Below are 25,000 nucleotides of genomic sequence, written 5' to 3'. Positions count from 1 at the left end.
ACATTTATCAACAAATTTCCTCTGTATTTCCACATTTCCGCATTAAAACTTGGGCCAATCTCCCTTAAAAGCCTTATACTGCCAACGCAAAAACGAAAAGTGAACACGAGTCCATTTTCATTAGTTAGCCATAAACTCCATAAACAGAGAATGGAGGCGGCTCAGTCATTTAAAGAAAACGTTATCTTGTCTTATTGACCTCATGGTGGTCACTCGGTGTTACGTAAGAAATCGTAACGAAAACCACCATTTTAAGGTAGTTTGAAGTTTGATTAAGCTGAAAGGATACGCTCATACTTATAAAAATCTGTTGCTAACCTTACACATTTACAACTATTATTCCATCTGGTAAATATACTTGTCAAGAGCTCGCTTCATGCAGGAATATTAACGTATAGACATGAAAAGAATATGTTTCCGGACTTGAGTTATCGCTTCATGTAGGAATATTAACGTATAAACATGAAAGGAATATATTTCCGGACTTGAGTTAAAGATAAAAAAAATATATATCAACAAAGGTGTTGAAAATATGGCTACTGGAACCACATTCTCAAGAAAATCCAAATAAAATATGTTTAAAGAAAACATACGTTGACGAAAATGAGTCACACATACAACCTTATCATCCAAAAATAAACGAGAAAGATAGATAATCGCTTTCGTGGATACGTTCTCTCCATCTTGCTTCGGTCTGGTGATTAGTCATTTTCATCTTCATTCTATCTCAGAATAAAAAGGGAAAGCATAAAATCAACAGAGACTACTTAGTATTTCGAAAAACACTGCGTCAGTAACTTAGTGAGCTACTTAAACAGAATTTATTAATCCATTTACGTATTAATTTTGTTTCTGAAGAGAAGACAAAGGTCGCGTTCACATTTCGGGTTCCAGGCATGTGAGTCACTCACTAGGACTATAATATGAAGTGAACGTTCTTTTTTTTTTTATTGTCCATATTTGATAAGAGACGTAGAGTGTGTACAAGAGCTTTAAAAAAGTGAGTTCATGAGGAAAGTAAAAATCAACTTTTATAATATAATATATATATATATATATATATATATATATATATATATATATATATATATAATATATATATATATATATATATATATATATATAATATGTGTGTGTGTGTGTGTGTGTGTATATACACTGTATATTTATAAATATATATGTATATGTACAGTATATATATGGATACATACATACATATATATATATATATATATATATATATATATATATATATATATATATATATATAATTTAAGCATTGTAAAATTAAATCAGCGCAAGAAAACAATATATCCTAACTGATATCAGTTCACCTCTGATCACCGGTAAAAGTGGAAAATAGGTATGGGTGACAAAAGCATCTTTGGGGAATATACAGTGGAAAATAACAAACGACTTTGGCTGGATTTAGAGCCAGTAACTGGCTTGCTGGTCCTGTGAAGTAAGGGGTCAAGGCTCTGTTGAGATGCTGAGAATAAGAATCTATGAGGGGAGCGCTGGAAACCGAACTATTTAGACGAGGTTAATTTTATAAGCTGTTCTCAAGTGTTTCAGTGGCTCCGCCTACCAGACCTGAACCAAATGCAAGCCAAGTATGACCGGAGCAGAACAGCTCCTTAATCCACATCACTATAGGACCAGTAAGTTTATCACCACCCCTAATCTAGCCAAAGTCGTTGTTCCCCAGTGGTATATTCCATTTGACTAACTGTCACCTACCTGCTTTTCACGTTCACCCGTTATCAGGCCTTAGGCAGTGTCACCTGAAATATACGATTTTCCTAAATAAATTCTTCTTGGCCCTTGAATTTCACAGAACACTAATTGATTACGGTAAAAAGACGCATGCACTCACACACACACACATAATATATATATATATATATATTATATATATATATTATATACATATATATTACATATATTATTCATACTGAAAAGCTTCTATCTCTAATCATGTACCTCCTCAGAAGCCTTGTCAGCACTTCTCAGACTTCTCTGCTCTCTCTCTCTCTCTCTCTCTCTCTCTCTCTCTCTCTCTCTCTCTCTCTCCATCTTTATAAATATTTAGGCCTGTCTGTTAGAACTTCTAGCTACACCAATAGTGCTAAACTTATTTGTCGCACTTGCCTCATTCCTCTCAAAACTTCCCAAACACACAACACAGTCTCCAGTCTATTGGCCCGAAGTCTCTCCCCATGACCAAACCTCAATGTAACACTAAGACATATTTTCACTGCATGCTAAACTTTCTCTCGCTTCCACTTCCACATTCCTCTCCTATCTATCTGGTAGTTTCCTTGTCCTCCTCTCTTTCCTCCTATCACTTGGAAATAAGGCATTCTATTCACCCATCTTATTGCTGTCTATCTTCTAATCATAACCATTTGATTTCAAGTCCCTCCCAACATCCATCTTTTCACGTACACTAAGCTTTTTAGAATTCTTGAACCTCTTTAACTTCCTCATCCTATCAACAGTTTTCGACTCTTTTTTTTTTTTCCTTCCATTTGCATTACACCATCCACACTCGTTCCATTAAGTACAGTTGGCTCTATTGTTCCTCCATACGTTCTAAGTTATGGTTCCATTGCCAACTTTTCTTATTTTTCCAAAACTTTTGCCTAGATCCTACTACCTTTCCTATTCGCCCGTTCTGTGATTTCCTCTTCTCCTCATTATCTACTAAATTTTCCCAAATACGAATCACCACTTCTTTTCTTCCAATACTCATGCATTTATTCTTCTTGACTGCATTTTTTTAAAAGGGAACCCTTATTCATAGTAGGTAAGTGTTATTACCCGGAGTTAAGAAAGGTGTACCACATTCTGCTACTGTTCATAAGAAATCGACACAGCATTACATATACTGTGCTGTTTGTAAGTAAACAAATTATCACAATAACAAACACAAACACTGAATTGTATTACACGTAGAACTATGTATGAGTGCATCACAACTACCTAAATTGCTTTCATAAATTACTTAATAAATTTCTCATATGGATATGAAGCACTTACTATGCATAAATTCCTTTGCCGCAACGCCAGATTACAGTCCACAGTCAATTAATCATCAACTGTAGTACAACTATTCCCTTTGAAATTTCACTCAGAAATAAATACTGAGTTGCCATCGGAGCTCAAAATTAATAAATGGCACAGCAATGAAATACTTTCAGATTCGTCCGTTCTACTTTACTCTCGATGCATGCCACCCTAAAGCAATTCTTGTATATTTTAATTATTTACTTACATTTTTATTTATCTATTTATTTGTTAATTTATTTGCTCTTCTCTAGTAACTGACCTCTTCTTTCTCTATTCCCAGTTACCTTCTGTTACTTCTTTCATATGAGCACCATATTCTTTGGAAGCTTAATTTCAAGTCAATGGTCCCTGTGGGCTTGTCCCATATGAATAGGGGTCATCTCTAGGAGGGGAGGGGGATGGAAATTGAAGTCCTTTCCTATCTTACAAGCCAGGTCATCCTCTCCCTCTCCCTCCCTCTAGGAGGGAAGGGAATGGGAATTGACGTCCTTTCCTATGTTACAAAGCCAGGTCATCCCCTCCCTCTAGGAGGATAGAGGGATGGGAATTGACGTCCTTTCCTGTCTTATAGAGCCTAGGAAGGGAGGGGAATGGGAATTGACGTCCTCTACTATCTCACAGAGCCAAGTCATCCCCTCCCTCTAGAAGAAGAGGGGGATGAGAACTGACGTCCTTTGCTAGCTTACAGGGCCAGGTCATCCCCTCCCTCTAGTAGGAGGGGAGGGGGAAGGGAATTGACGTCCTCTCCTATCTTACAGAGCCAGGTCATCCCCTCCCTCTAGTAGGAGGGGAGGGGGATGGGAATGGACGTCCTTTCCTATCTTACAGAGCCAGGTCATCCCCTCCCTCTAGGAGGGAAGGGAATTGACGTCCTTTCTATCTTACAGAGCCAGGTCATCCCCTCCCTCTAGTAGGAGGGGAGGGAGATGGGAATTGACATCTTTTCCTGTCTTACAGTGCCAGGTCATCCACTCCCTCTAGGAGGGAAGGGGGATGGGAATTGACGTCCTTTGCTATCTTATATAGCTAGGTCATTCCTCCCTCTAAGAGGGAAGGGAGATGGGAATTGACGTCCTTTGCTATCTTACAGAGCCAGGTCATCCCCTCCCCTCCCCCTCCCTCTATGAAGGGAGGGGGATGGGAATTGACGTCCTTTCCTATCTTACAGAGCCAGGTCATCCCCTCCCCTTCCCCTCCCTCTAGGAGGAGAGGGGATGGGAATTGACGCCTTTCCTATGTTACATAGCCAAATCATCCCCTCCCTCTAGCAAGGGGAGAGGGAAGGGAACTGACGTCCTTTCCTATCTTACAGAGCCGGGTCATCCCCTCTCCTCCCCCTCCCTCTGGGAGAAGACGGGATGGGAATTGACGTCCTTTCCTATCTTACAGAGCCAGGTCATCCCCTCCCCTCCCCTTCTCCTCCCTCTAGGAGGAGAGGGGATGGGAATTGACGCCTTTCTAATGTTACATAGCCATATCATCCCCTCCCTCTAGCAAGGGGAGAGGGAAGGGAATTGACGTCCTTTCCTATCTTACAGAGCTGGGTCATCCCCTCTCCTCCCCCTCCCTCTGGGAGGAGACGGGATGGGAATTGACGTCCTTTCCTATCTTACAGAGCCAGGTGTCCCCCTCCTTCTCCTCCCCTCTAGGAGGATGGGGATGGGAATGACGCCTTTCTATGTTACATAGCCATATCATCCCCCTCCCCTAACAAGGGAGAGGGAAGGGAGGTGACGTCCTTTCCTATCTTACAGAGCCGGGTCATCCCCTCTCCTCCCCCTCCCTCTGGGAAGAGACGGGATGGGAATTGACGTCCTTTCCTATCTTACAGAGCCGGGTCATCCCCTCTCCTCCCCCTCCCTCTGGGAGGAAACGGGATGGGAACTGACGTCCTTTCCTATCTTACAGAGCCAGGTCATCCCCTCCCCTCCTCCTCCCTCTAGTTGGAGAGGGGATGGGAATTGACGCCTTTCCTATCTTACATAGCCATGTCATCCCCTCCCTCTAGGAGAGGAGGGAAAAGGGAATTGATGTCCTTTTCTATACAGAGCCAGGTCATCCCCTCCCCTCCCCCTCCCTCTAGGAGGAGAGGGAATGGGAATTAACGTCCTTTCCTATCTTACAGAGCCATGTCATCCCCTCCCTCTAGTAGGAGGGAAGGGGGAAGGGAATTGACGTCCTTTCCTATCTTACCTAGCCATGTCATCCCCTCCCTCTAGTAGGAGGGAAGGGGGAAGGGAATTGACGTCCTTTCCTATCTTACAGAGCCAGGTCGTCCCCTCCCCTCCTCCTCCCTCTAAGAGGAGAGGGGATGGGAATTGACGCCTTTCCTATCTTACATAGCCATGTCATCCCCTCCCTCTAGGAGGGAAGGGGGAAGGGAATTGATGTCCTTTTCTATCTTACAAAGCCGGGTCATCCCCTCCCTTCCCCCTCCATCTAGGAAGGAAGGGGGATGAGAATTGACGTCCTTTTCTTATCTTACAGAGCCAGGTCATCCCCCTCCATTTCCCCTCCCTCTAAGAGGAGAGGGGGATGGGAATTGACGCCTTTCCTATCTTATATAACCAGGTCATCCCCTCCCCTCCAGTCCCCCTCCCTCTAGGAGGAAAGGAAGGTGGGACTTGACAAAGGACGTCCTTTCCTGTCTTACGTAGCCAAGTCATCCCCTCCCGTCCCCCTTCCTCTAGGAGGCGAGGAGGGTGTGGGAGGTTATAAACTGTTTAGGTTACGGGGAATCTGTGTGTGTGTGTTTGTAAGTGTGTTTCCATTGGTTAACTTGCTGTTACTATGAAGTCTTAAAGCGATTTATCGATAAACCTTTCAATTATTTTAAAGACTCTGTGTATCAACGACATGCAACAGTGCGTTGAGCTACTCACTCTGTCATTTAGCGATGTAAGTTGAAAGATACTCACTAAAATCTTTACGTTATTTTGGCCCTTTCGTGTTAGACTGACACGTGCTACACGATGTATATATAGTTACTAACTCTTTAAATTGTCATTTAAGACTTGACGCTCTGATTATTAAGTATTAGCGTTTAAGTTGCCACTTGTGTCTAAAACTGTCACTTCAGACACGCAGACCTGTCAGTTTAGCAACGCAGAAGTCGTCATCCGTCACTCATAGTTACGAGTCAATCACGTTGTGAGTTTCTTCAGTAATGTACTATGAGATATAAAGATTAGGAATTGGTCAGTACTGTGCCTTGAAAAATTATTGGTTTGAAATAATTATGCAATTACCATGGCTGCGTTTTCGTCATAATATTATTCTTAATTGTTTGTTTTATTTGTCCTTGATATGCTTTACATAGTTTGAGTCATAAGCAGATGCGACATATTATTATCATAACTATCCTCCTTACTATTATTATTATTGTAATCCAACAATAGTAATTTGGAGAAGGTTAGTGAAGAAAGATCAAGAATTAGAAAAGTATAAGGAAAAACATATTCTAAAAACTTACAATTACAGTGTGCATATGAATTACAAAATGTCACTGAAAAATTTGTTTTGCATGATAATTACAAGAATTTTGACTCCGTAATACATAATAAATAATAAATGAACAACCGCACGAACAAAAACAAAGAAATCAAATCAAATAAAGAAATAACGCAGACACCGAATGAATAAAGTAACGCCAAATAATACTGATAAAAAAAATGCGTAAATGCTGTCGACGCTCATCTGTTGTGACTGCTGTCATCGCCTGCGTGCGTAAATACCCGGGCATTTACGAGCGCCGTCTCACTATCTGCGAGCCCCGGTCAATTGTGGCATTGTCAGTACCATCCATTTCGGGGCATTATCGCTGCGTGGGCCCCGATCCTCTTCCCAGAACCCGACAAGGCGAGAATCCGGTTCTGAATTCCTCTGAGAGAATGGAGGAAGAAGAGCGAGGGAATGCGATGCATGAAAGAGGATTTGATGTTGGAGAGAGAGAGAAGAGGAGAGAGAGAGAGAGAGAGAGAGAGAGAATTCTTTTTCATAAGTGATAGTACTGATCGAGAGAGACAGATGGAATTGTTTTCTTATGAGAGAGAGAGAGAGAGAGAGAGATTATTTTTCATAAGTGAGAGAGAGATTATTTTTCATAAGTGATAGTACCGATCGAGAGAGACAGATTTGTTTTTTTTAGGCGAGAGAGAGAGAGAGAGAGAGAGAGAGAGAGAGAGATTATTTTTCATAAGTGATAGTACCGATCGAGAGAGACAGACAGAATTGTTTTTCTTAGGAGAGAGAGAGAGAGAGAGAGAGAGAGAGAGATTATTTTTCACATGTGATATTACTGATCGAGAGAGACATAGAATTGTTTTTCTTAGGAAAGAGAGAGAGAGAGAGAGAGAGAGAGAGAGGTTATTTTTCATAAGTGATATTACCGATCGAGAGAGACAGATAGAATTGTTTTTCTTAGGAGAGAGAGAGAGAGAGATTATTTTTCATACGTGATATTACCGATCGAGAGAGACAGATAGAATTGTTTTTCTTAGGAAAGAGAGAGAGAGAGAGAAAGAGAGACTGTTTTTCATAAGTGATAGTACCGATCGAGAGAGACAGATAGAATTGTTCTTCTTAGGAGAGAGAGAGAGAAAGAGAGATTATTTTTCATAAGTGATAGCACCGATCGAGAGAGACAGATAGAATTGTTTTTCTTAGGAGAGAGAGAAAGAGAGAGAGATTATTTTTCATACGTGATATTACCGATCGAGAGAGACAGATAGAATTGTTTTTCTTTGGGAGAGAGAGAGAGAGAGAGAGAGAGAGAGAGAGAGAGAGAGAGAGAGAGAGAAGAAATTCTTTTTCATAAATGATGACACCGATCGAGAGAGACAGACAGAACTGTTCTTCTTCGGGGAGAGATCTTAGATCTTACACTTCGTTTGGGTTACCCTAGGTCGCTCAGTGTGAGGCACCTCTGATGTCTACCAGAGAATTGCTAATGCATCTTCCGGTATATTTTGCATCTTCCAATCTTGGATGGTCTGGAATGCATCTTAGATATTTGTCGAGCTTATTCTTAAACACATCTACGCTCACTCTTGATATGTTCCTCAGACGAGCTGGTAGCGCACTGAATAGACGCTGCATTATCGTTGCTGGTGCGTGGTGGATTAATGTCCTGTGTGCTTTCCTTAGTTTTCCTGGTATAGTTTTAGGCACTATTAATCTACCTCTGCTTGCTCTTTCTGATATTTTTAGCTCCATGATGTTTTCGGTAATTCCTTCTATGTTTCCATCCCTGCATTGTCAAGTAGCGTTCTCTTCTCCTTTCGAGACTATATAAATTTACGAATTGTAGTCTTTCCCAGTAGTCAAGGTCCTTAACTTCTTCTATTCTAGCTGTAAAGGACCTTTGTACGCTCTCTATTTGTGCAATAACCTTTTGGTAGTGTGGGTACCATATTATATTGCAATATTCAAGTGGACTACGTACGTACGTTTTATAAAGCATAATCATGTGTTCGGCTTTTCTTGTTTTGAAGTGCCGGAACAACATTCCCAGTTTTGCTTTGCATTTTGCCAATAGTATTGCTATTTGATCATTGCATAAACATATTCTATTCAACATCACACCCGGTCTTTAACTGCTTCCTTATTTGTGACTGTCTCGTTATTAGGTCCTTTATATGCATATAGCATTCCTTCTTTATCACCATAGTTTATTGATTCAAATTTATCAGAGTTAAATACCATCCTATTTACCTCTGCCCATTTATATATTTTGTTTAGGTCTCTTTGTAGCGATTTCCTATCTTCATCACAAGTAATTTCTCTACTTATTCTTATGTCAGAGAGAGAGAGAGAGAGAGAGAGAGAGAGAGAGAGAGAGAGAGAGAGAGATTCTTTTTCATAAGTAATAATACCGACCGAGAGAGACAGACGGACTTGTTTTTCTTAGGTGAGAGAGAGAGAGAGAGAGAGAGAGAGAGAGAGAGAGAGAGAGAGAGAGAGAGAGAGAGAAATACTCTTCTTTTCAGTGATGGTATAGTGAAGTTAACGAGAAAGTATTTCATCACGCAAGTGTCAGCATGAAGGAAATAACGAGAGAGAAAGCGTTATCTCTTGCTATAGAATAGAATAGGATATAGAATTTCGGCCAAAGGCCTAGCGCTGGGACCTATGAGGTTATTCAGCGCTGAAAGAGAAACTGACAGTCAGAAGATTTGAAAGGCGTAACATGAGGAAAGCCTCGCGGTTCCACTATTAATCAAGTGTTAAAGAGAGGGTGGAAAGTAAGAGGAAGAAAGATAATATGAACAGAGGTACAGTAAAAGGAATGAAAGGGGTTGCAGCTAGGGGCCGAAGGGACGCTGCAAAGACCCTTAAGTAATGCCTACAGTGCACCACATGAGGTGCACTGACGGCATTTAGACACAGCATGAGGTAATGTGACTGATTTTCATAATGAACTGAAAGAGTAGTGAATAACAAAACTGATCTTGTCACTGAACAAGAAATACGACTTGCAATATGAAATATCTATACGTCATATAAATATGATACGTAATATGGTCTTCCAAAACGAGTAAAACTTTTCATGATTTCAAAAATGTATTATTACCTTCCACTGGCTGTTTGAGAACGTTTCATGTTTGCTGTGATCATTCGATACTATTATTATTATTATTTTTCTATCTGGACGAAGTGGTTTTTATAGTGTGGGGTTCCGGGTTGCATCCTGCCTCCTTAGGAGGCCATCACTTTTCTCACTGTGCGCGCTGTATCTACAGTAATAGCACGCTCTTCTGCATGATTCCTGGAGCTACTTCGGCATCTAGTTTTTCCAGGTCCCCCTAGTGCTCCTATGATTATGGGTACAAAATTTCCACTGACATATCCCATATCCTTCTCATTTCTATTTTCAGGTCTTGATAATTATCAGTTTTTTTCTCTTTCTTTCTCATCTACTCTGGTGTCCCATGGTAATGCGACATCAATGAGTGATACTTTCTTCTTGATTTTGTCAATCAACGTCACGTCTGGTCTACTGGCACGTATCACCCTATCTGTTCTGATACCATAGTCCCAGAGGATCTTTGCCTGATCGTTTTCTATCACCCCCTCAGGTTGACGTTCGTACCACTTATTACTGCAAGCTAGCTGGTGTTTCTTGCACGGGCTCCAGTGGAGGGCTTTTGCAGTCACTGAATCATGCCTCTTTTTGTACTGGTTCTGTGCAAGCGCCGGACATTCGCTCGCTATGTGGTTTATGGTCTCGTCTTTCATACTGCACTTCCTGCATATGGGTGAGGTGTTATTTCCATCTATTGTTCTTTGAACATATCTGGTTCTTAGGGCCTGATCTTGTCCCGCTGTTAGCATTCCTTCTGTTTCCTTCTTGAGTTCCCCCCTCTGTAGCCACTGCCATGTTTCGTTGCTGGCCAGTTCTTTATTATAATAATAATAATAATAATAATAATAATAATAATAATAATAATAATAATAATAATAATAATAATAATAATTATTATTATTATTATTATTATTATTATTATTATTATAATTAAAAAATACTCACAGTAGCATGAGTTTTGAAATGGAGAAACAAATCCACAGTTATGTATGGGCACGTATATTTAAAAATAAATCTCTGCAGATTTATTCTCTAGAGTACATAGAGATTTATTTTTAAACATACGTACCCATACATAACTCTGGATTTGTTTCTCCATTATCAGTATTATTACATGCAGTATATTATACAAAGAAGATTACAACAGTTAAATGGGTCTTTCGTTGCCTTAATTACTTTAATTTTGAATAATAAATATGAAATTAAAAGACGCAGGTATAAATATCTTTACCCTGTTTGTGTTCTTCACCTTCGAAATAAAAAAAAAACAGTTCAAAATACGCATGGAACTGTTTGTATGTATCATCAGCAACATGTAATGATTCCAATTCAATAAGTGAACAGAGATGAACAAAATAAGCTAAAACGCAACAATTATGGAGATGCAAGAACCGTTGGTTTGCAAGACTAAACTAAGCAGGAAAAATAAACGAAGATCTGGAAATATAATTTACGATACAAAAAAATAAATTTTTTTTGTGAACGGGATATTTTCTTTCGCAATGGAAAAATATGTGCTGATAAATTTCCTTCCGCTTGCAGAAGAAAGAAGTAAAAAATGCGCCGAAGTTTCTTCGGTGCAATCGAGTTTTCTGTGCACCCGCTACAGCGTATAATCAAGGCCACCGAAAACAGATCTATCTTTCGGTGGTCTCGGTCTAATGCTGTGTGAGCCACGGCCCGTGAAACTTTAACCACGGTTCGGTGGTAGCCTGTCCTATATCGTTGCCAGAAGCACGATTATGGCTAACTTTAACCATAAATAAAATAAAAACTATTGAGGCTAGAGGGTTGCATTTCGGTATGTTTGATGATTGGAGGGTGGATGATCAACATACCAATTTGCAGCCTTCTAGCCTCAGTAGTTTTTAAGATCTGAGGACGGATAGAAAAAGTGAGGAAAAAAAAAAGTGCGGACAGAAAAAAGCGCGGACGGACAGACAAAGCCGGCACAATGGTTTTCTTTTCCAGAAAACTAAAAATGCAAACGAAGAAAAGAAATTATACTGTGTAGTGGTGTAGAATATATAGGAAAATTAGATAGAAAAGAGAAAAAGAAAAGAGAGAGAGAGAGAGAGAGAGAGAGAGAGAGAGAGGAGAGAGATGGAGAGAGAAGTAAGAAAAAAAAGAGAGGCAAAGAACACAGTGATAACGCCCAAAAGCTGTTGTTGTTATCGTGATTCCAATATGCTGATCGAGGCAGGATGTTTGCATGAACCATAAGCAGTATATCGTGTTGAAGCCATAGAAACAGTTGTAAAAGTGAGAAGAAATAATGGCCTCGCGATTAAGCTAACCAATTCATGAGTCAGCACAGCCTAAATGCTTACAGCAGCTGGTTCTATAACCCCGCCTTCTCAGGAGGCGTTTTCATGGAAATTCCAGGCAATTGGGGGCTGGACAGTGATGTGCTTCTACAACCTCCAATCAAACATACTAGGAGGGTCTTTCACACCCCCTCCTAAGATCACCTCAATCAAGTCCTCTAAGGAGAGATTTGAATCACACCCTACAGTCCTTCAATCAGCTACTTGAAGGGGAGGCCTTGCTGATAAATCCTTCAATAGTGCTAGAAGGAGGTGGAGATTGCAGATAACAAGAATTCTATGGGTTCAACAGGCTGGAGAACGCCAGGGAGAGAACTGATCTGAACTGTGTCCTTCAAGGGAGAGTACGTCTCCCCTCGCTTCCGTGCTCCCCATATCGACTGAGTCAAGTTAATAGCAGAAGAGTGAATTCGTTTTCTATCATTGTAACTTGTTAATTTTGTACTGATCATTATAATACTAAGTACTAATTAAAATGAAGAAATTACCGATCTCGCCTCTATACGCCTTTCTGAGAGATATCAATACTTAAAATAATTAATATAAAGAAGATAGCACATCATCAGTGAAGCGATGCTAAAGGACACATCTAAAAGAAACCAGGGTAAGAAGTGAGAGACTATAATCATACAACAGAGAGAAAGAAGATTCTCCTTTTTAACAATGGTGGCAGCAGTGGGATCCAGAAGGCGAGACGAAACAAATGAACATTAATGAAATTATCAGTGCAATTCTTTAAGTTACAGTGAAGCGAAATTCAACAAAACGAACTTAGATTTTTGGCAGCGAACAAAAGTTATGTGAGGAAATAGAGAACGTCGAGTGTGAATAAAAACAGTATTAGTGCGTCCCGAAGCAAAAACATTTAGAACTGTTACCGTCAAGAAAGCGAGCAAGACGCCGACAGCAATAATAAGCCCAGTGTTTGCGACATTTCATCGAAGTGATTGAAGAAAAACAGCCAGAGAACTTGCAACAAGATTCCGAAGGCGGAAAACTACAGTGAAAAACATCGCTGACGCAGTGAAATTTTTTTACGAGGATACGGCGGCGAAGAATCGCAGTGAAGGCACAACATTTAGCGATATCACGATATCAGCATAACAATCACAGTAAGTTGGCGAGAAATGAAAATACTGTCCACTCTCTCTTATTAAGTGAATAAGTGAAGATATATATTTTTTCTTGCATCTTTCTATAAGATTGAAATTTAAGAAAACTCTCTCTAGTGAATGAAGTTCCTTTTGCATGAATACCAGTATTACTCTCTCTATGATAATTAATTATTTAGTAAATAATTTAGATAGGGAATTAGTTATTTTTTTTTTCTTCACTCGGTTGGTGATGATTATTTGAGAAATTATATATAATTTTGTGTACTTATTATGATGAATTTTGATGATATGATGCCCAATTTCATATAAGAATTTATTTTGTGTATTGAAAAAGGTTTTTACTTGTGCACTTGAAATCAGTAGAGAATTTAATTTTTTTTACTGTGACAATTTGACAAATTGTTTTAATTTTGGTACAGTATAACAAAAAAAAAAAAATTTTTTTTGTTTGTATAATTGATGTACTCTGATTGAATAATTTTTTTTTGTGTGGCCATGCAGAGTTTCTGATGAATTACTGAACACTGTTAGACATTCACATTAAGATTTAAGACCGTCGACAATTAGACGAAGTCGAATTTCAAGACTAAATTCCCACCCTGCTGTAGTGCAAGGAAACACTAACAATAATAACACAAATAACCAGAACCAAAATGATGTTAATCATTCTAATACTACTAACAGTAATAATAATAGTAACAATACTAATAATACTACTAATACTCGCAACTTACAATTTTACACAATGAATCAGGCGGCCGTAATAACAACCGCCACACGCTTCTGTGGACAGGTGGATGATTCCAATCCTGACAAAAGTAGACTCGAATCCTATACTGTGAATCATTGGCTAGCAGATGCAGATAGTCGTATAATTTCAGGGGGAATAACAGATGAAAGAGCTAAAATAAATGAAGCCTTGTTGCTCGTCAGCTCAGAACATGGAGACGCACATAAAACTTTGAATTCCACAAGTTTTAGCAAACTTAATAACTATGTAGGATTTAAAGAAATTTGTTTATCACTCTGGGAACCAGTAAATAAGACTGACAGTTTATATAACATAACTAGATTTCTTAACCCACAGTATAAAACAATTGCTAATTTGTACACAAGCGTGGAGAATGCAATAGAGAAAATAACCGAAGACTTAATGGAGACAGGCATTACTATAGGAGACAAGATTCAGTTTGGAGATAGTGCCCGTAACTTAGTTGAGCTACGACATGTATTAAATTACGTGTCATTTGGAACAATATATAATGCCCTTGGAGAAGAGGAAAAGAAGGCTTTCAGAAAAATAAAACTTGATTCCAAGAAAACAAGCCTTCAAACATTGAAGACAATGAGAGAAGAAATCCAAAGGAAAGAGATAAATCTATCTAGGGAATTTGTGGGAACAACAGAAGCACAAAATGAAAGGAAAGTCAGAAATAATAATCCTACTTTTAAAATGAATAATAAGTTTTATGATAATTCCAGACAAGTAGGAAATAGACCAAATACCTTCCAAGGGAAAAATGCCCAAAATACTAAAAGAAAATGGAATCCAGATCAAAAGGGAAGAAACAATCTAACAAAGAGTGGACCGCACAAACCTTGTAGATATGGTCAAAACTCAAACACAAACACTTCAACTCAAGTGAACTATTCCGCTCAAGGGGCGAGACCGAAGACAGCCTATGAAAACAGCGGGTATACAAATCATTTTACAAATGAGTGTAGAAAACCTAGAATCTGTACGGTTTGTAAGAAAGTAGGACATTTAACAAAGAATTGCTGGTTTAAAACACAAGAAGGAATTAAGCAGTAATCACTCAACATCAAATAAGTCTTCAAATCAATGACAATTTATCCCTACACAGAATACCACAAGAAAGTCCCTTCAAGAAGATAAATTAAGAGTAGAAGAATTAGCAAAAATATGCAGAGATAATTACAGAATATTATAGCAATGTAGTAATTAGTTGTGATAATGAAGGGAAATTAGTAAATGAAGTACTGTTGTTAAACAAAATAAATAAAGTAGATATAAATGATATAATAGCAGTAACTGAAGAAACTAGTATAGATGCAGAACATTGTTACTTTGCAGATATAGAAGATGAAGAAGTATGTTGTGTAAGCACTGCTGATGATAATAAAGTACAATTTATACTAAACAGACAGGTAATTTTGCATCCAAAGTGTTTAACAAAAATACATCTAAGGGGAAAGGAAGACATAGAAGTTAAAGACTTTCTTTTACTAAATGAAGAGTTACCAGAATTTGTCAGGATGGATAATTCTTTAGTCCACATGAAGGGTGATACTTGTGAAGTTTATGTCCAGAACTACTCAGATAACAAACTAACACTATATGCAGGCATTGTCTTTTTACAAAGGAATACCTATTAACAATCCATTACTAACATTAGAAGAAGAAGCATTTTCTCTGTAACTGGTCAAACATCTGAATTAACAAAGAAGTGAATAAAACAGATTTTCCAGAAAACAAAGATAGATTAATTCAAGTATTAGAAAAATACAGAGATGTAATAGCAATAGAAGGAGATAAATTAGGTAGAACAAATGTCCTAAGACATAAAATTGTATTAGATGATGGAACAAAACCATTCTTTATTCCTAACTACAGATTACCAATAAGCCAAAGACCCATAGTTGATAATTTAATAGAAGAAATGAAGAAAGATGGGGTAGTCATTCCTTCTAAATCTCCATATAATTCTTCATTACTACTTGTTCCACAGAAAGATGGAACTTGGAGACTTGTGATAGATTATAGAAAGTTAAATTCCAACACCATCCCCGATAGAATGCCAATGCCAGTGATTCAAGATATGTTAGCTCAATTAGGAGGTGCAAGGATATTTTCATCTTTAGATTTACTTAGTGGATACTGGCAAGTACCTTTAGACGAAGAGTCGAAACCATACACAGCCTTCAGCACACACAAGGAACACTTGCAGTTTGAAGTCATGCCATTTGGACCACTTCGGCTCCTTTAACGTTTGTTAGATTAATGCTTCAAATATTAGGGGATATAGAAAATGTTGCAGTTTACTTAGATGATGTTATCATTTTTAGCAAAGATTTAGAAAGACACCTCAAAACTTTAGAAATAGTCCTGGAAAGATTAAGAAGAGCAGGATTAAAAATCAAATTAAAGAAATGTCAATTCTTAATGAAATCGTTGGAATACTTAGGACATGTAATTAGTGAAGATGGTCTGTAAATGCAAGCAAGCAAGATAAAGGCAATAGTTGAATATCCAGCTCCTACCAATTTGAAAGTATTGAGACAATTCCTCGGAGTGGTAGGCTACTATAGACCTTTCATTAAGGGCTTTGCTACAATAGCCAGACCATTAACAGAATTAACAAAGAAAGATGTCCAATATGAATGGAATAAAGAACAAGAGACAGTCTTCCAAACCCTAAAGAGTAAAATGACCAGAAATCCCGTACTAGTCTACCCAGATTTCTCCAAAGACTTTTACTTAGCCTGTGATGCCTCAAGTGCCGGGCTAGGGGCTGTATTATTACAAAAAGACAAAACAAGAATGAGAGCAGTATATTATGCCAGTAGAGTTTTGAATGCTGCAGAGAGAAATTATAGCACAATAGAAAGAGAATGTATAGCATTATAATGGGGGTCTAAATATGTCAATGTATTTACTGATCACAAACCAATTTGTGATTTGTTTAAGAAGAGAACTTTTACAAATAACATGAAGTTCAATAGGTGGTTCATTAGTGTGCTAGAATTTGCACCAGAATTCAGATATATCCCAGGAAAATTTAATACACTAGCAGATGCATTATCCAGATCCCAAGAAGAAACAGAGAAATGTATTACCACTAATACTTTTTGTTTTAGCTGTCAAGTGGTAGATTTAGATTTAGAAAGAGTACAAATACAACAAGGAATGGATACAGAAATCAGGAATATAATAGGACATTAATGACAGATGAATCTTTAAAACCTGATTTAGTTTTAATCAATGGATTATTGTATAAAAGACCAACAGAGAAGAATGGTTATTCTCGTCTATACATCCCAAAAACACTAATCAGAGAAGTTTTAGAACTAACCCACACATACAAGTTAGCAGGACATCCTGGAATTAAAAAGACAACTAGAATCCTAACCAGAAACTATTTTTGGCCCCATTGTAGTGAGGATGCCAAGAAATTTGTACAAAATTGTGTAGTTTGTAATAGAAATAAAGGTAACGTAAATCCAAAAGCTCCACTTGAAAAATACCCATCGGAGTTTAATCCATTTCAGGTCGTATCTATGGACTTTTTAGGTCCATTTCCTACCACTGTTAGAGGGAATAAACAAATATTAGTCTTTTTAGACTATCTAACAAGATATGTAGAGATTGTACCAGTAAGAAAAAGAGATGCAATTACAGTAGCAGAAGCTCTTAAATCTAGAATTATTACGAGACATTCATGTCCACAAGTTCTTCTTTCTGATAACGCAGCAGAATTTACTAGTGAACTTTTAAGAAAATTATGTGAATTTTATGAGATAAATAAATGTCAAATCACAGCATATAAACCAAGTTCAAATGGAGCAGTAGAAAGAACGAATCGTAAGATAAAGGATTTCCTGAAAACTTTAGTTAAACCTAATACTGAAGAATGGGATTTAGCTTTGGAAGACGGACAGTTTACTATAAACAATACTGTAAATGAGACAGTAGGAGAATCACTACACTACTTGTTATACGGATACGAGAAGAGACTACCAAATACGTTACTGGATGATGCCACACCACCCCGACATACTTATAACTACGATGACTATATTGCCTGGAAAACTAGACGTACGTATGAAACGATCAAACAGACGAGGACTAGACTTAAGGAAGTGTCCAAGCAAAGTACTATGACAGAAATACAGCTAAACCAAAAATTGTACTAGGTGCTCAGGTATATGTTCAGAATCATGTTCCAGAAGGTCCTAATGTAAAAGTATCCCCAAAGTTTAATGGTTCTTATGGGGTATTAGAAGTGTTGAAATTAAATAAGCTAAAGATCATAAGTGAGAGTGATCTAAAGGAAAGAATTGTTCATACCAATCATGTAAAGGTAATAAAAACAGACTCTTGGTCAAATAAAAGAATAGTTGAATTTTATTGAAAGATAAACAGGAACCAATAAATAACATATACAACTTAAGAAAAAGATAAATTTATGTAAAGTGTTGAACTGTTATATATACACAATACGTAGACATTAAAATACCTCATGTATACAGAATATCTGATAAGGCTTATTCTTACAGATACAAACATGCGGTTCTTCTTGGTTATCATAACACTGCTTTATGTGTCATCCGAGGTGGTGATCAGGAAGGGCGCACAACTAGAGAAAAAGGGATCTGTGAAGTTAATTAAGGACTTGGGTATTGTGAGTATTGACACTACATCAGTGCTTATCAATGAAATGACGTTGAAAGATGTTCAAAGAGAATTAAAATCAATAATTAAGAAAAGTGAAAATAACAGTGTTTTACCACTGTTGGAAAAACTAGGTAATGACATAGGAAGTGTGTTAAATACAAGATCCAAACGTTCCCTCTTACCTTTTAAAGGGACAGCGCTTAATCAATTATTTGGAGTAGCTACAGACTCTAATGTAGAAAAAGAAAATGCCCGTATAGACAAACTGGAGAAATGGGCAGCGACAAGGGGCATTGTGTTAAATAAAATCATACAGTCTCAAAACTTAAACAACGAAGAATTAGAAAAAATAAAAGTATTCATTAATGCAGTGAACAGCAATATTACCAAAGAGGTTAAGATAATAACAGATGAACAACATTTAAATACCTTTATGAACAATGTTAGAACTGTATTGCAAGACCATAAAGATCTGTTAAATGCCATTTTGTTAGCCTATAAAGGAATATTAAGTCCAACATTAATTAACCCAAGGGAGTTAGAGGGCATAATTAGTAATTTTTTGGTAGAAGGACATTATACCCCTATGGTAAAGGATATAATGGTCTATTATAATTTGATAACCACCAAGGTAGTTAAGAATAAGATTATCCTAGTGTTACCATTTAATCAAAAAGAGGAAGATGTACTGATGTCCATACATCCTTTTCCCATGTTGATAAAGGAAAACGTAATTATCTCAAATGTCAACCACATCAATTTTGCATTAGAAGAACATGGGCTAATGATGTCATTTATTACTGATGTTCAATTAAGAGATTGTATACTTGTGAAAGATAAGGAGTATATCTGCAACCTTGACAACCTTTACGAAACTACTAATGCCTATCCTTGTGTTCAAGAAATAATTGAAAACAAAAATCAAGAGACAGTACTGTGTACACAATTATCCAAACATGATTTTGTTTCCATCCTAGTAAAACAGTCAGTTTTTGTATTTTCACTGAATACAGTAACAGCAACTATTAATTGCCATAATATAAGTACTGAAATTAATTTCAATAATGTTCATGCTTTTGATAAGACATGCAAGTTAGTTATTCCTAATAAATTATATTATGAACCTCATGTCTTCACAGAAATAACAACCCATAAAAATGCCCCATACATGAACTACTCCAGTGAAGTTAAAGAAATTAAACTGTCTCAGTTAGTGTTAAAACAAATAAATGAGTTGGGTTTAGTAGATGAATTTTTCTATTACAAAGAAAATGTTTCACCAATTCTGTCTTTATTCAATTTGGTCATAATCATAATTGTAATAATAGTGTTTGCAATTTTGGTCAAACATGTGGTAATTTCAAATATTGAGAGGATTATAACAGAAATAAAAAGGGCCAATGGAGAGTAAAATGGTCTGATAGACATAATTTACTACTGAATTCTCTGTATATTGTTATTTGCATTATATGTTAATACAGTTAACCATTTTTACAGTATGGTTATTCATTTTATTTGTATATGCATATATGTATCTCTTTTGATTCATGATATATGTGAATTTTCTACCATATATTCTTAATTGATTTTTTGCATTAGTACATTGACAATGTTTGTGCAATTTAAATATTTTTTTGAGAAATTACTTGATGGGCAATCATATAAATACTTTATTTTATTTGTGTGATTTTGCAATCATCCATTGAACTGTATTCTTTTTGTCACACTGAGGGCAGTGTGAGGTAGTGTGACCGAGTGATGTTGTGGTGTAGAATATATAGGGAAATTAGATAGAAAAGAGAGAAAGAAAAGAGAGAGAGAGAGAGAGAGAGAGAGAGAGAGAGAGAGAGAGAGAGAGAGAGGTAAGAAAAAAAAGAGAGGCAAAGAACACAGTGATAACGCCCAAAAGCTGTTGCTGTTATCGTGATTCCAATACGCTGATCGAGGCAGGATGTTTGCATGAACCATAAGCACTATATCGTGTTGAAACCATAAAAACAGTTGTAAAGTGAGAAATAATGGCCTCGTGATTAAGCTAACCAAATCATGAGTCAGCACAGCCAAAAAGCTTACAGTAGCTGGTTCTATAACCCCGCCTTCACAGGAGGCGTTTTCATGGAAATTCCAGGCAATTGGGGGCTGGACAAAGTGATGTACTTCTACAACCTCCAATCAAACATACTAGGGAGGGGTCTTTCACACACCCTCCTAAGATCACCTCCAATCAAGTCCTCTAAGGAGAGATTTGAACCACACCCGCTACAGTCCTTCCAATCAGCTACTTGAAGGGGAGGCCTTGCTGATAAATCCTTCCAATAGTGCTAGAAGGAGGTGGAGATTGCAGATAACAATTCCAGGGGTTCAACAGGCTGGAGAATGCCAGGGAGAGAACAGATCAGAACTGTCCTTCAAGGGAGAGTACGTCTCCCCTCGCTTCCGTGCTCCCCATATAGACTGAGCCAAGTTGAAGGCTCCAGAGTGAATTCGTTTTTTATCATTGTAACTTGTTAATTTTGTACTGATCCTTATAATACTAAGTACTAATTAAAGTGAAGAAATTACCGATCTCGTCTCTATACGCCTTTCTGAGAGATATCAATACTTAAAATAATTAATCTAAAGAAGATAGCACATCATCAGTGAAGCGATGCTAAAGGACACATCTAAAAGAAACCAGGGTAAGAAATGAGAGACTAAAATCATACAACAGGGAGAAAGAAGATCCCCTTTATAACAACTGGAACAAATAATTCTTTAAACATAAAAACACAAATGCAGGTGTAAATTGACTACTTTTATTAACACATAAAGAAACTCTATGGCTGTACATGGTTTTGAATTATAATATAGAAATATGAAAATATAAAAATGCCCTCGTCTTTTTTTAAAAAAAAGAACATAGATGTTAACAAAGTTATTTCTTGATGAAGTGCACGAAAGACTTCGTGACAGGGTTCCAATCAATAGCATATATCTCCTGTGTTAGTCTCTATGCATTCAACGCTCCACACACGTGTTCGTGACATATTTATTTATTTTCAACTTTCAACAGAAAAGAGAATTAATCAAAACACTATTATTCTGGGCTTTTGAGAGCTAATGAAAAATTGCAAAATATTATTTCTGGACCTGAAAAGCCCAATGCAAATTCGTATAAACATACATATACATACATACATACATGCATACACATTCATATATATATGTATATATATACGGAATTTATATATAACATCTATATATTATATATACACACACTCATATATATACACACATATATGTAATATATATATGCACGTATGTATGTATAAAACTAGGTGTATGCATTTTTATCGAGTTTTTCCACACACACAAACAGAAATATTATTTTGCAAGTTTCCATCAGAAAACCTATTGCTTTCGAAGTTCTTAGAAACACAGAATAAAGCACACGTATTTTATTTTGATTCATCTTGTGCTTTTGTGCAACTACAAAATACGTAAATATATGATGAAGACGAGTGGAATATTAAATACTTCGAGACTAACATGAAAAATCTATGCAAATAATTAAAAAGCCGTTACATTTTAAAGAATTATTTGTTCCTTTATATTTTCTTTACTTATACCTACAGAAGGAAATTTATTAGCACATACTTTTGTACTGCAGGCTTGTAAACTGCATAGGAGCAATAATTAATGTATACATATTCTAACGTAAACACAGCCACGCTTCAGACCACTGAAGAACTAAAAAAAAAAAAAAACCAAGCTTCAGACCACTGAAGAACTAAAAAAAAAAAAGCCTCAGTAGTTTTCAAGATCTGAGGGCGGACAGAAAAAGTGCGGACAGAATAAAGTGCGGACGGACAGACAAAGCCGGCACAGCAATTTTCTTTAACAGAAAACTAAAAGCTCGCAAGTCACAAACCTCTGAACCACGCTATATCTGCAGATACAAGTGGATCAGCATTACACGCGACAAAAAGCCGACGATATAAACATGAAACGATACGACCGCTCGCTTCCTTACCTAACCGATTGCGACATCGATTCCGATACGATTCTCGTGGAATTCGATGCCCCGTACCTTATAATCCCTTAGATAATCTCTTTGCTCTAAACCACCCATCGTCTTAATGGATCTCCCATGTCAAAACACACATAAAAAAAAGATACGATATAAAAAAAAAGAAAGAAAGAAAAAAAAAGGATACGACAATACAAAAAACAAACGGGTCGATAACCCATTACCGTGTTTGTCGAAGCAACAACAACAGCCTTTTGATGTCGAGTACAGAGTTCGAAGGAGATTCTATTCGACAATTTGACTTCGACGAGAAGCCAAAGGTTCATGGCAATATCGATGTGGGTTGAATTAAAGGAGCACAGGTAAGGAATTTGATAAAGAGGATATTGTGTGTATTTATTGGGCTCTTTCCCTTCACAAACGTCCTAAGAAATGGTTATGACTGTCAGGCACATAAGTGTGCTTTTAGTGGGTCAGTTCAGTGGTATCGCATCCGCGACAGGTTTTACTGCTTGTATTTATGTATTTTGAATTAATCTCATTTATGCTATGATATTAATTCTATTAGTATTACCGTATAGTTGTGTATCAATCAAATTTTTGCTATATTATTATTTTATTAGTATTGCCATATAGTTGTGTATCAATCAAATTTTTGCTATATTATTATTTTATTAGTATTGCCACATAGTTGTGGTATCAATCAAATTTTTGCTAGTGTATCAATCAAATTTTTGCTATATTATTATTTTATTAGTATTGCCACATAGTTGTGGTATCAATAAAATTTTTGCTATATTATTATTTTATTAGTATTGCCATATAGTTGTGTATCAATCATATTTTTGCTATATTATTATTTTATTAGTATTGCCATACAGCTGTACTATCAATCAAATTTTTGCTATATCATTGTGTATATTAGTATTACCATATACTGTAGCTGTACTATCAATCAAATTTTTGCTATATCACTATCATTTTTATTAGTATAGCCGCATGTTTTGGTATTATAATTATCCTTGCCCTGAATTTCACTCACTGACAGCTTTACCACCAATCCAAAATACCTTACATTCAGAATATAACTAAAACATTACGCATATAAAACCAAATCTCTTTATTCCTCAAAACTATATCAACATTATCCATTCGGTAAACCTACAAAGAGGGGAAAAATAAACTAATTCATTCTTCTTCTTCTTCTTATTTTAAGAACGTTACCTAATATAGGCTTCCCACTTTCTTTTGCCACTCTTTCTCTCCTCATCAAAGTCGCGCCTTACCGATTATATATCGCATTGTCCTATATTCCAATGCTACCCAGCCCCCTCAGTACCACATCGTCCCATTTTCCTATCCCTAGTTAACGTAGCTGTTCTCTCTCTCTCTCTCTCTTCGTTATAAAGCCCAATAATTTCATGTTCACTTATCGGTCCCACATCATTCTATCACTGGTTATAATGGCTCTTGTTGCTGAGGCTGCTGTTCTCTCTCTCTCTCTCTCTCTCTCTCTCTCTCTCTCTCTCTCTCTCTCTCTCTCTCTCTCCTTTACATGCCCAATAATCTTATGTTCACTTATCAGTCCCACATAACCCCATCCCAGATAATAATAGCTACTTCTGCTGCTCTCTCTCTCTCTCTCTCTCTCTCTCTCTCTCTCTCTCTCTCTCCAACATCCCATCGTTCCAACAATTTTTTACGTTACCCCATCTTCGCAATTCCCAGCCATCCCATCATCCCTATCCCGTGTAACTACGGATGAATCACTTCTCTCTCTCTCTCTCTCTCTCTCTCTCTCTCTCTCTCTCTCTCTCTCTCATCGCCCCAACAATTTTTACATTACCTATATTCGCAATTCCACGCCATCCCATCATCCTCTCCAGTATTAACAAGGATGAATCACCTCTCTCTCTCTCTCTCTCTCTCTCTCTCTCTCTCTCTCTCTCTCTCTCTCTCTCTCTCTCTCTTTCATCTTGCGATGGCAATGGTGGCGGCAGCGGTGGTCAACTGCTCCTGTCCCCCCATTGTCGGAGGTGATAAATTCGGGTGTGAATCTGTTCTGGCCCCACGAATGCCCTTCGTCTGTTCGTCCGCCGGCGTTATTGAGACACCGTTGGTCACGGTGGTTTGTGCTTTTACATGTTGAGGGCTTCGACAAATGGAAGAGGCTACGACGACACCCTGTGAAGGCCTTCAATAGCTGTTGGGTAAACGGTGTGAAAACCGGCCCCCCCTCTCTCTCTCTCTCTCTCTCTCTCTCTCTCGCGAAATGTGTATAAGACTTGAATGTTTCTTCTTGTGATCCCAAAGAGCATATAAGATTTACCTACCATTTACCTTAGTTGTACTTAGGACCTTCAATAATTGGTTGTTTGGTAGAGTAAATGGTGCGAAACTCTCTCTCTCTCTCTCTCTCTCTCTCTCTCTCTCTCTCTCTCTCTCTTTCTCTCTCTCGCGAAATGTGTATAAGACTGG

Source organism: Macrobrachium rosenbergii, chromosome 21, assembly GCF_040412425.1.
Source record: "Macrobrachium rosenbergii isolate ZJJX-2024 chromosome 21, ASM4041242v1, whole genome shotgun sequence".
NCBI classification, from domain to species: domain Eukaryota; kingdom Metazoa; phylum Arthropoda; class Malacostraca; order Decapoda; family Palaemonidae; genus Macrobrachium; species Macrobrachium rosenbergii.
This window is presented reverse-complemented; position numbering follows the sequence as displayed.